Genomic DNA, 13,674 nt, shown 5'->3' with positions numbered 1-13,674 from the left:
ACCCTTACTCCTCCCTTCTCTTTCCTTTTTTCTATTCTCCTCTGCTCTACTGAGTATTTGACCACAAAATTCTTTCCCTTATGCTCATAAAAAAATTACTTTCCTTTTGCCCTACTATATCTTGGTATCACCTAATATCCTTAACAGCGATATGATTCAAGTTTGGGGACTGTATTTGGGGGGGGGGGTGTCCTCTATTCCAATCATTCTTCCAATGAAGACAGAGCATGTTTTATAATGGAAACCAGGTGAAAATAATATTCTGTCTCATTAAGCAATTATATAGCTCAATAAGAAGGTAATTGCATTTACTCTAAAAGAAATGATAGTAACTTGGACTAGGGCGGAAGGCAGTGAAAACAGAAAGAAATGGACAAATATAAGAGACCTTTCAGAGTAAGAAGTCACAGGTATTGGTGGTTGATTGGATAGGTGAGGATGAAGAGGAACAATCAAGTATAACCCCTAGTTCTCTGGCTTGCGTAGCTGGAGAGTAGGGGGTCTGCACTGGGCATGGAACCAGCTTAAGACTCTCTCTCTCTCTCTCTCTCTCTCTCTTTCTCTCCCTCTCCCCGTGCCCCTCTCCCTCGCTCATGCACACTCTCGCTCTAAAATTAAAAAAAAAATTTAATAAAAAAATTAAGAAACAGACATGGAGAATTTAAGCGGTCTAGCAACTGTCACAGAGATAAGTAATGGGGTTAGATTCAAAATCAGACAACCTGTCACATTCTAAAATGAAATATTAGAGAGGCTTAGAAGGGAATCTACAGATGAGAAGAAAGCATAAGACAGTTATGAGGAACACACGATTCCATTATTCTGTTAAGAAATCCTTTTAAATGTAAGCAATCGTCTTTCCCTGCCTTTGCCAAACAGGGCTGGCCAACACCAGCACCTGTTCATAGCACTCTGCTCATATCTGACTTAAAGCACCTGTTCATGTGCCACCATCACACATTTGCTGGTCTTACACAGATGCAAGCCCTACCACTGCAGGAACCTTACTCATCCCCTCACTCATCCAGTGCCCTCAGCAGCCCTTCTATAAACTTGTGCTGAATTAAATAGACAGGAAAGGATTAGGAAAGCAGAGAAGAGAGCCAGACAAAAAGGAGTGGAGAAGGATTAAGGAGGCAGCAGCAAGAGAAACCTTCTTGCCTGGTCTCCTCGCCTGAGCAGGGAAAAACTAGTCATAGAATAGGATGAGAAGTAAAATGCCTTTCCAGATCATTCTGCCACCCGGTAGCTTTTAGAAATCAGGATGGTCTTCAGAGAGGAGGTGATGATGCAGCCAAGTCTGGAAGGAAGAAAAAGAGTTTCCCCTAGCCAATGCAAAGGTGAGCAAAGATGGTGGGTATTACAAGGCACATTTGGGAGCCCCTCTCTATCTCTTGATAAGTGCAATAATAAGGTTAAAGAACTCAACAGGGCCTGTGCTGAAGAACCTTCAGGCCATTCACAGGAATTTAGGCTTTGGCTTAGACAGTAAGGGGGTCTCACACTCAAAGCCCATGAGCACCAAGACAGATTGAGGGGACCTCCCGGTCAGATTGGGGAGCATTTGCCTTGTCTGTAGAAACAGCCTCCACTCAGCTTCTGCTTTCTGGTGCCATGCTGGAAAGCAGACCCACTGTGCCCAGATGTTCAATTCCCCAAGAGGAACCAGAAATCTACATTTTTGTGCAAAATAACCCCAGTTTCAAGTACTGACAACCTCCTCACAGACAAAGGAAAATCACTGAATGTTTTTTAAAAAAAAATGTGTTTAGGCTTATTCATTTTTGAAAGACAGAGAGAAACAGAGCACAAGCAGGGGTGGAGCGGGGAGAGAGAGGGGGACACAGAATCTGAAGCAGGCTCCAGGCTCTGAGCTGTCAGCACAGAGCCCGACACGAGGCTTGAACTCACGAACCATGAGATCATGACCTGAGCCGAAGTTGGACACCCAACCAACTGAGCCACCCAGGAGCCCCTGAATGGTTTTTTTTTTTTTAATGTTTATTTATTTTTAAGAGAGAGACAGAGTGTGAGCAGGGCAGGGGCAGAGAAAGAGGGAGACACAGAATCCAAAGCAGGCTCCAGACTCTGAGCTGTCAGCACAGAGCCCCATGCGGGGCTTGAACTCACAGACTGTGAAAACATGACCTGAGCCAAAGTTGGATGTTCAACCGACTGAGCCATCCAGCCACCCTATCACTGAATGTTTTTAAGCAGGGAAGTATTGTATCACATTTTCATTTTAGAAAGATTACTTATGCCTCCAGAAGGAGGATACCAGTAGGAACGAGCGCTACTGAAATTGGACTGGTGAGCCTCAAGAAGTCTAAGCCAGTGATGAAGTGGGAAAAAAGAGTTTTTGATTATGAAATATTTAGGCAGTAGAAAATTAGACTTTTCAACTCAATGGAAGCAGTGGATAGCAATGAGATGGAGAAGCTGAGGACTTTTTCTGCCTAAAACTGCATGATGCTGAATGGAAAAGCTGAGTCCACTCAGACATGTTAATTACAATATTCCTATGAAATATCCAAAAGGTAATGAGTAATGCTATTCAAAATAAAATTATGAAAATCATGTAGCAACTTGAAAAAGTGATCATGCATTGCCAAATGAGGAAACGACTACAAATATATATCTATGCCATGATTACAAAAATATCCAGTGGCATACAAATTATATATGCATACAAAATGCTGAATGTAATTGTGAAAAATGAAAATGGTTTAATTTGTTGAAATGACAGAATGTTAGTTTTTTTCTTTTCATTTATTTTCTTGTGATCTTGTAATAATTGTTTTACAGTAAAAATAACAAAAAGATGGCCAATAGTTCCCGTGGGAATTAAGAGAAGTTTGCCATAAACTAAAGAATGTAGGGAAGGCTTGCTGGAGGAGGTGAGATTTCAACAAAGCCCTGAAAGAGTGGAAAGTAATTATTGCCTGAAGACAAATGTTTCCCTTGCTTCCCCATGGACAACTGTACCACTTCCAGGAACAACAACCAAAAAAATCCCCACAATTCTACTATCTATTGTGGCAAAGGATAAACAAAGATAATTGCAACCTCGAAACTAATCCAATTTGCATCTAAAAATCCACTTTGAAATTTCAAAAGATGAACCCATGTTTTGTTTGTTTGTTTGCTTTAAAGATGATGTTATAGAATGAAATTTTCAAGGACCTAGAAGTCAAAAAACCTGGATGCAGCACAAATTCATCCGTTAATTAGCTATTACCCCACAGTAAGCCACTCTTTTCCATCTGGGCCTCCATTTTCTTTTGTAAAATGGGGCAGTAGAATTAGTTGATCTCTTACGTTTCTATCCGATAACAAAACATAGTATGTTTCTCTGCTAAGAGTACAGTATTCAGATTCTTCACATAAAGCTTAGTTAGGCTTATAAAATTATCGACACACCCTGTTTTGTGTTATCCTTTTTCTTTTCTTTTCTTTTTTCATTTAAGACAGGGAATACTTCATTCAAACCCATCAGAGAAATGGATAGCTTGGATCTGTAACAAAGTGTTGTGTTTTAAAGCATTGATCAATAACTGTATACGAGAGTATACACTGCCACATACAAATTAACTGATCAGAGCACAATTTTCAATGTTCAAAGCAGAATAAGCTTCCCTGTAAAACTGGTCCTTTGTGATATTTTTAACTTTAGTACTCCTCTCCTTCTTCTTCACCCTCTCCTTCAACAGAATCCATACTAACTTCCTCATAATCCTTCTCAAGGGCAACCATGTCCTCAGAAAACTCTCCTTCCTCCATGCCCTCATCCACATACCAGTAAACAAAGGCATGCTTGGCATACATCAGGTCAAACTTGTGGTCCAGGAGAGCCCAGGCCTCAGCAATGGCTGTGGTGTTGCTCAGCATGCACACATCTTGCTGTACCTTGGTGGCCAGGTCTCCACCAGGTACCACAGGGGAAGGCTGGTAATTAAGCCATCTTGGAAGCCAGTGGGGCACCAATTCACAAACTGGATGATACTCTTGGTCCTGATGGTGGCAATGGCAGCATTTACATCTTTGGGAACCACATCACCATGGTACAACAGGCAATAAGCCATGTGTTTACCATGGCGAAGGTCACATTTCACCATCTGGTTGGCTGGCTCAGAGCATGCATTGGTGATCTCTGCAACAGAAAGCTGTTCATGGTGGGCTTTCTCAGTAGAAATGACAGGGGCATATGTGGCCAGAGGGAAGTAGATGTGGGAATAGGGCCCCAGGGTGATCTGGAATTCTGTCAGATCAACATTCAGGGCTCCATGAAATCTGAGGGAAGCAGTGATGGAGGACATAATCTGACCTATCAACCTATTTAGGTTAGTATAGGTTGGGTGTTCAATATCGAGGCTCCTACAACAGATGTCATAGATGGCCTCATTGTCTGCCATGAAGGTACAATCAGACTGCTGCAGGGTGGTGTGGGTAGTGAGGATGGAGTTGTAGGGCTCAGCTACAGCTGTGGAAACCTGGGGGGGGGGGGGCAGAAAAATGGAGAACTCCAGCTTTGACTTCTTGCCATAATCCACAAAGAGAAGTTCCATCAGCAGGGAGGTGAACCCAGAAATAGTTCCCCTTCCAAATCTGCGGAAAAGTAAGCAGCTCTTGAAGACCTGCTTACTGGCCAGCCAGTTTCTGAATTCAATCCAAGACAAGGTCAATGATCGTCTTGCCAATGGTGTAGTGCCCTTGGTCATAGTTATTGGCAGCATCTTCCTTGCCTGTGATGAGCTGCTCGGGGTGGAAGAGCTGGTGGTAGGTGCCACTGTGAACTTCATCAGTGACAGTGGATTCCAGCTCTACAAACACTGTCCTGGGCACATGCTTGCCAGAACCTGTCTCACTGAAGAAGGTGTTTAAGGAGTCATCTCCTCCCCCAGTGGTCTTGTCACTTGGCACCTACCCATCAGGCTGAATGCCGTGTTCCAGGCAATAGAGCTCCCAGCCGGCATTGCCAATCTGAGCACCAGCCTGGCCAACACGAACGGAGATGCATTCACACACAGTTGTTGCTTTGCAGCTGCCAAGCAGATGGCAGAGAGGAAAAGGAGAGGTTGTTGCTTCCAACATCGTGACTCTTAAGTAGCCAATGTAAGAGAACCTGTCCGCTTTGTTGTTGATTATAGGGTATATTCTTAAGATCATCCATGCCCTTCTAACAAATGGGTTTATCACTCAGAAGCAGCCATGCAAAAAAAGAAAAAAAAATAGCGGAATGATCTGTTAAAGGTTCAGCTAGGGTGCCTGCTTAGGAACAATACACCGAAGACTTGAGACTCTGACCTCCAGGATGCAGTGTAGATGCTACACCAATACTTGACATGTGGTACTATGTCTCCAATAACTTGAATACAAAAGTACAAGAACAAAGAGGAATATGAGTGTCCCCTCTTATCATCACCCTCTGTAGACCACTTGTGGCATTTGTGCTTTCAGTTCCATAACCCTAGGCTCCTAGGTTCTAATTCCCAAAAGAGGAACACTTGCCAGGGGATGCAACGGTGGTTCCACTGAACCAGAAGCTGTACCTACCACTTGGATAGCCTGAATTCTCCATGGAAGTGATCACAGAAAGGAGTTAATGTACTGGCTGAGATAATCAACCTTGATTACCATGAGATCTTAGGGTTGCTTCTACACAATATGTAAAAATACAGACATTCACTAAGACATCTCTTAGTATGTGTTTTGTACAGAAATTGTTTATGTGACTTGTCATGCATTTTTTCCCAGAGCCACATATACACAATCAAGGGGGGCACTTTGTTGGCTTGTACTCCATATCTGGCCTGGGGATCAGAACTGGCCCTTCTGTTCCTGACGCCAAGTGGGATTACCATGCCTCACCAACTTGAGCCAGACCAGGCTGGCCCCCTGGAATGGATTAGGTGGGGAACAGGAATATGCAGATGCCCAGACTCTTAGAACTGTGAGATATAATAAAAGAAACCAAAAATGCAGCTCGCTCAGGACTGCACATAGGCAAACTTAATGACTAACCATAAATCACAATCCGGATTGTCCCCTCAATCGGGACTCCAACCGGGCTGTTCAATGCGGGGCTTCCCCAGTCAGAAGTTTGGATGTTGTTAAGTACTTGATTTGATGCATTAAGCCTTCTTTGTTCTTCTCTGTACTTCTCTCCCTCTATATGTTGACTATATAATTGTTTAATTCCTTATATTCCCTTTCCCTTATAATCAATAAATTCTTCCTCCACAAAACCGGAAGTGTGGTTATCGTGAATACTTACTATTATTCAGAACAGTATCACTACTAACTGTCATTGGCCAATTAGAACAACTATTACCCAGTAACACAGGACAACAAAGGACTTAAAATCCTCAGTAAAGGTTTGGGTCACCCCACTAGGCAAGCATACCAGTGAGAGTACTTGCACAAGGTGAGGAACTCTATACTGGATGGTGGAGGAGAAAAATGTTAAGTATTACAGCCTCAGGACCCACTGAAGAAGCAGTAGTAGCTTTTCACTGACCTTCCTGCCTTATCTCTTCTAGGAAAATGCACCTTGAAAGTGACTCTGTGACTGGTTGGACTTGTACCTCTACTTTCCAGGAAGATGTCCTCTTGTTCTAACAAACAAACAAACAAATGTCCCATATTTTAGTTTGTGAACTAGATACAACTAGAGGTCATAAACGGATCTCGATGGTGCAAGGGGCAGACTGTAAGACCCCTTTTTTGCAATTTGCAGATTGTACTGGCTTCACTTATCCCCCAGACAGCTGCCATCACAACCAACAGACTCAGAATTTTTGTTACTTGAGACCAACCAGCCACACTGGAGTCCCCATATTCTCCTGCCTCTTTCTAACTGAGATTCAGATGAAATGCCATCCCAAAGAGCATTTGTTCTGGCTTCTAAGAAGCTGCTGAAGATGCTGGACGGTGCACACCAGTAGTGCTGAAGGGCAAACTGTGGTGCAAACCTTGACCAGGAAGAGCAAAGAGATGGAAAAGAACCAGGTAGATAAGTTCTCTTTCCTTTTCTCCCTCCAATGGAACGTTCTCAGTAGTGATTTCACCATGCAGCCTGGCCAAGTGGGTTGACCTGCTAAGTGACTTGCTATCTCTTTCAACTTCCTGTGAAGTAATAGCCTGTATGTTACCTCGCCCTGCTTACCATCCTTCCCTGCCTCACTTCCCTTTTCTCTCACTCTTGCTGCCCTGGACTCGTATCTCTCATAAAAAACATCAACACCTAGTCCTTGCCTCAGATTCTACTTTCTAGAGAACCTACGTTAGATAAGTACATTATTCAGACTCCTTTGAAGTCAGATATGCCCATGCAACTGAATTCTAACCCAGGGAATACAAGGAGAAATTATGTATCCCACTTCCAAAGTTCACACAAATTTGCTCTTTTCTATACAAACTAGAAAGGAGAAAGAAAAAGAAAACCTGGGAACATTTCAAAGCCTCTCCATGGCAGAGCCTTGGTTAGCCTGTGTCCCTAAATGACAGTAGAGGAGTGCTATGTGCTCACTTGTGCACATTCCCATTACTATTACATTAACAAAAAATAAGCTTCTATTATGTTTGAAACATATTTGAGGTCTGCTGGTCACTGCAATCAGCATACCCTGGTTAACAGACTTAAACCAGCAACTATTAAAGTTATTAGACCAGCAACTACAAATAGTGAAGATGAAGAGTCTAAAAAAGGTATGATGCAAAAGCTAGGAGTCATATTTTCTTTTTTTTTTTCTTTTTTTGCTGCCAGTTTTCCTGAAACCATATCTTGTTTGTAAATTTGTATAAATGAAGTAAAGCAACAAAGTCACGATTCATTTCTCCAAAATTTACAGTTAACAGGTCTTCTTTACAAGCCATTCCCACCCAGTCACCCTTCAACCCATCTTCTCACACCTTCAGAAAAAAAAAAAAAGCCAAATGATCTGAACTGGCAGGTGTTCATCCATGCAAACATCTTCGTGCAGGTTTTACCAACAAAGGCCTAGGAATGCAAGAGAAACTATGCAGATGCAATCATTGAAACTAACAGACTTCTTCCTTTCTATCCCTACATGTTACCAACAAATGAGAGCAATTTTTCTCTAAAAAGTAGAAAAATCCCCATGCGAGGACCACCTCATTTCTGATATAACAGTAAATGGTGCCCTCTGATCTTAAAAACTCAGGAGGACAGCGTGGCCCATAACCATGACTCCCATTTGCAATCGCTGCTTAATCTCTTACACAAACCACTCAAATGTCTCCACCCACTTCATTCTCTTTCTCCCTCTTGGTACCCACATCATCCCACCCTAAAGATAAGCTTGTGGTAGAGTGGAAATGGGAGAGTTCTTGTTTTTCTCTCCCTGCTCTGTATTCAGTAAGAAAGCACAGATGCTGGGTCAGTCATGTGCTAATAAAGGATGGCAGCTGCTTACCAGAGAAGCTGTGAAGGAGAGATACAATCCAAACCAAAGACCAGGGAGGAGATGAGTCAGGAGCACAGGATGAAGTCAACATCTGTGGCTTCTGCTGGAGGGAAAGGAATAGTTCATAGATCTTGCTAGATCTCAGCCTCGCTAACATGACATCTTAAATGGAGGAAAAACTGTACATTATCTTTGTTCATTCAACATACACTCACAGGGAAATTACTATGCTTAGAACTTGCAGAACACCAGGGGCAATCACCAGTGCAATGTACAAGATAATTAGATATGTGCTCTGATGGAGTTTGTGGGCTAGTCTAGAAACTCCATACTATACTCTCAACAAGGGATTCATTCCCACCGGCTTTCTTAAGAAAAATAAATTGCAAAAGTGATTATTATCATTATCCTAAACATCACTTATAAAACTTCTAAAAGCATCCTCTCATGGTTAAGATGTAAATCTCAAGACCCTGGCTTCTGAACTAAAAATCAAAACAGAAGTTCTGATAAATTGAAATTCCCTACTATCTCTCCACGTTCTTTCCTCCTCTAAGGTCTTTAAATGCACTCTCTGATTTTTAAAAGTGAACCTTTTTGTCATATCAGGGAGAGGTGACACGAAACAGTGCTAGATTAGTGTGCAGATTGAATACATCTTTTTGCTAATTAAAATATCAGGTACGGGCTGAACAAAGGCAAATGCCAGGAAACTTCATTCTTCATAGATGGTGTTTTGCAAATGGAAGACTGCTCGCACACGAGAATGGGTACAATGGCTGGTTCCTCCCCCAGAAAGACAAAGCTCGGGCATAATGGGGCCCAGTATGTACAGCCTGACAGACGAGTGGGATGAGGGGAAAGGAAGGGAATAAGTCCTGGCACGTGTTTAAAGCAACCCTGGATGTGAAAATGGCTCGGTGGTTATATTATTTTTGATATCTTTATCAGTTAGAGACACATCATGACATACTGATGTCTGAAGCAATATGAGTCTAGAATTTGCTTTAAAATATGTCATTAAAAAGGACCACAAAACATGGATATTTGTTAAAACTAGGTCATGCACACATGGGTAAAATCTGTCTATTTTGTGTGTTTGAAAATTTTCATTATAAAATATCTTTTGAAGAGCTACACACTGGGTCAGAAAGTTGTACACTGCTGAGGTACCAAGCTGTGAGCCTCTAACTGTAGCAGCTGTTACAGCACCGATAAATAGAAAATTCATGAACCTTTATTGCTCATCGTCACCGAGACATTGCTGCATAGTGTGAGGAGGTTCCTCATATTTGGGGAGGAGAGTCCTGATGCGGTAAAAAAATAGGATCACAGTCGCTCTTTGTTGTGGCACCTCAGAGGCGGCAGGCTGCTTTGGGAAGAAGCTGAACAACTCTTTTCCAGCTACTGGCTGCCAGAAACTCATCAATGTGGATGATGAATGCAAACCCCGTAGCTTTTATAAGAAGCGAATGGCCACAGAAGTTGCTGCTGATGCTGTGGGTGAAGAGCGGAAGGGTTACACGGTCCGACTTAGTGGTGGCAATGACAAACCAGGCTTCTCCATGAGGCAGGGTGTCTTGACCCACGGCCATGTCCACCTGCTGCTGAGTAAGGGGCATTCCTCATACAGACGAAGGAGGACTGGAGAAAGAAAGCACAAATCTGTCTGGGGTTGCACTGTGAATGCCAATCTCAATGTTCTCAACTTGGTCCTTGTACAAAAGGCAAGAAGGACATTCCTGGACCACTGATACTACGGGGCCTAATCACCTGGGGCCTAAAGAGCCCCTAAAGAGCCCCTAAAGAGCTCACCTAAAAAAGCTAGCAGAAGCCACAAACTTTTCAGTCCCTCTAAAGAAGACGATGTCCACCAGTATGTTGTGAGAAAGCCCCTAAATAAAGAAGGTAAGAAACCTACAACCAAAGTGCCCAAGAGTCAGCATCTTGTTACTCCGTACGTAATCTACCACAAATGGCGCATTTCTCTGAAGAAACAGCATACGAAGTAAAATAAGGAAGACACTGCAGAATATGCTAAATTTCTGGCCAAGAGAATAAAGAAGGCCAAAGAAAAATGCCAGGGACAGATTGCCAAGAGACAGGAGCTGTCCTCCCTGAGAGCTTCTACCTTTAAGTCTGAATCCAGTCAAAAACGAGACTTTTCAGGGTGCCTGGGTGGCTCAGCCATTGAGTGTCCGACTTCAGCTCAGGGCATGATCTCATGGTTCATGAGTTTGAGCCCCACATAGGGCTCTTTGCTGTTAGCACAGACCCTGCTTCAGATCCTTTCTCTCCTTCTCTCTCGGCCTCTGCCTCCCTCTTTCTCTCTCAAAAATAAATAAACATTTTCTAAAAACTTAAGAAAAACCCAAAATTTTCTAAGAGTAACAAATAAGATCAGACATAAAAAAAAAAGGATCACGGTCTTTGTTCTCTACACAAACTCATCCCAGATGCCACCTGTCTCCTTCTCCATATGGTTGAGAACCAACTCATGTTTACCTAATTCTGCTATTTCCATATATTTCATCCCGATCCAAAAACATGCGCATGGCTGCCTCTACTATGATATATTTCCCGTTCCCATTACTTAACCTAACAGTAATTATTTTTCCATATCATGAATCTCTCCCAATCAGTCATAATGACGCTCCCACCAGCTATTGTTTGTTTTTTCCTTAAAAAATGAACCCACATCTGTATTGAATGAACCCTTCTCTCCAGCCAGTGTTCCCTCACTTCCCAACCCCCACAGGGACCCAGCCCAGGACTGGGCTGACTTCAGGCAAATAGTCTTTAGCTTCACTTATAGAGCTACTAACTAAATACTGGGATTTAAGCATGAACAGTTCACTCATTGATCCAATAGACAATTGTTAAGCACTTATTATGTGCCATGTGTTACAGCTACAAAAATAAATCAATGAGATATTAACCTCGAAGAAGGTGAAAATCTAGCATGTGCGATAAATGCAAAAACAATTGCAGTAGGTTGTAGGAAAAAATGCAGTTAGATATGTATGCTAGGTAGAGCGGCAACCTCAGTGAATATACTCACTTCAACTTTTTGGAATTAGGAGGTACGGCTATGAGGACTGGGCTTCCAAAGATGAAAAAAATTCCTGATTTTGCCTCTGGAAGGTAGAGCAGTGGTTTTTCAGGCATGCGTAAGAAAGCCTAGACATGAATTATAAAAATTCCATGAAGCTAGAACTAATAAGGTTGGAGGAAAAGAATATGAAGCTTCTTAATGCTATAAACCTTGTGATATAGTCCACAGAAAAGAAAAAGTCACTGAAAGCTTTTAAGCAGGGCTGTCAAACAATAATACTTGCATTTTAGAAAAAACTTCCCTGTGGTAGAGTAGGAGACGACTCTGAAGGCTCAGGGCGAGGCCACAGGATGGTTGTAGCTGTCCAGAGCACAGATGACATACACCTGAATAAAGGCAATGACAGAGAAAGTGGACTCAGATGGCCCATAAATGTATTTACCGGCATTGTATAAAGGTCTTTATTTCTCCCCCAAAAGAGTCTATTTCCTCTAATAAGTCACCCTGAGAGACTATTGGGGAAAAGCGGGGAGCAAGAATATTTGCCTGCTGTGCCCTATTATTCATTCCCTACAGATTTTCTCTCTTTCTCTCCCTCCCCATAAAGCCCTCAGCAAGGCCCAGTTCCTCCAAGCCATTTCTTGGCTCCTTTCTTCCTACTTTTTAAATTTGATTTTGAAGTAATCTCTACACCTAACACGGGGCTTGAACTCACGACCCCAAGATCAAGAGTCACCTGCTCTACCAACTGAGTCAGCCAGGTGCCTCTCTTTCTAATTCTGAGCTCTGATCTGTACACTCTTCAGCTGTTTGGTTTATACTGTAAAGGTTCCTTGTTCTAGAATTGTGGCTACGTGGACCAAAGGCATCTGCCTGAGTGGACAAGAATATGACAATGACATGTAGCTACCACAATACACTGAAGTCGAGACTGATTTTGACAAGAACAAAAGCTTTCTGCCTGCTGCCCCTATCTTATGGAATTTTTAGGGTTTGGAGAAATAGCCATTGTCTGTCTTAAAATTCCTGAATGCCCATGTGAGACTGAATGCCATTTAGATAAATGAGCCATTTATAGTGATGGTTCCTGTAACAGAATTATTCAGTTGGTTGCTCCGGAATTTGTTCCTTTTATTTTTAAAGTTCAGTGGAAGTTACTTTTGTCAAAGTACTCTGCAAACGTTGTTGAGAAATTAAGTTCCAGGGGGTAAGATCCTAGACAAGTGTCAGCTGGCACAGCAAAGGTGTCAGGAACGTTATATGTTTAATTAAGTGTTCACTGATCAATAACATAGGTATACTTTATCCCAAGATGAACATTGATATATACATATCATTGAGAGAGTTCATTCTTTGAGAGAAACAAGCCAGGTAATTCTTCAAGGCAGACAATTCCGGGACCATGACCTACACGTTACTTGGTGACATGCTAAGCGGGATTCCTGCTACCATTACTGCGTGGTCAACATCCGTTTTGGCCACTGCATCCTTTTCTTTCTGGGGCCTTGATCACTTCTCCTCTCTCTGCCTCTCTTCCCCAAACTCCAAGAGCTAAGACACTGTTTGCAGCTTTCCGAAGCATCCCGCTTCGGCATTTTCCCCTGGTCAGCCCCCTTTCCATACTATCTCCTCCTCCAAACGAGCCCACTAACTATTTCATCTCCTCAGCTAGGTGTTAGAGGAGAGGCAATGAAAATGCCTGGTTAAAACCAATTCACACTGGTGGTAGGAGTCTTAACTTGCATTGCAGTTTTCAGCAGAACCTGTTATTCCAAATGAATCTCTGATTGGTGGGATGCACGAGGGAATTATTTTTGAGGTGTGGGGAGCTAGAGTTCTTCCTCGCTGATTCATACTGACCAGAGCCTCTATATCCAATTTTCCTCCCTCATAGAGACTCCTACAGAGTCTACATAAACACATGCTGCAGCCCCAGCCCTCCAGATTACACCTAAAAAAAACCTCAGCAGGGAACGTGGTTTGGCTTCCCAGTCCTTACAGTCTGTAGTTGAGTTTCCTCCTCCAGAGTCACGGGCGCACATTTGGACTTTTTCTACATAAGCTTCTGTGGCTCCTAGCAAAGATAAAAGTTATACTGATTATCTCTTGCACTGTTGTCTTTTCCAAATAGCAAAATATCTAGCTTGAAAATTAATATTAGAGAAGAATAGTGGGGAAACAGTGACCACAATG

The 13,674-nt window shown here is 42.5% G+C and overlaps 2 pseudogenes; one reads left to right on the top strand and one right to left on the bottom strand.

The window, feature by feature from the left end:
* Positions 1-3,669: 3,669 nt before the first annotated feature.
* On the bottom strand, positions 3,670-5,091 carry LOC122229354 (annotated as a pseudogene).
* Positions 5,092-7,577: 2,486 nt separating this feature from the next.
* LOC122229353 lies at positions 7,578-12,387 on the top strand (annotated as a pseudogene).
* The last annotated feature ends 1,287 nt before the right edge of the window (positions 12,388-13,674 follow it).

The sequence above is a fragment of the Panthera leo genome, chromosome C2, assembly GCF_018350215.1.
Source record: "Panthera leo isolate Ple1 chromosome C2, P.leo_Ple1_pat1.1, whole genome shotgun sequence".
Lineage (NCBI taxonomy): Eukaryota > Metazoa > Chordata > Mammalia > Carnivora > Felidae > Panthera > Panthera leo.
This window is presented reverse-complemented; position numbering and strand designations above follow the sequence as displayed.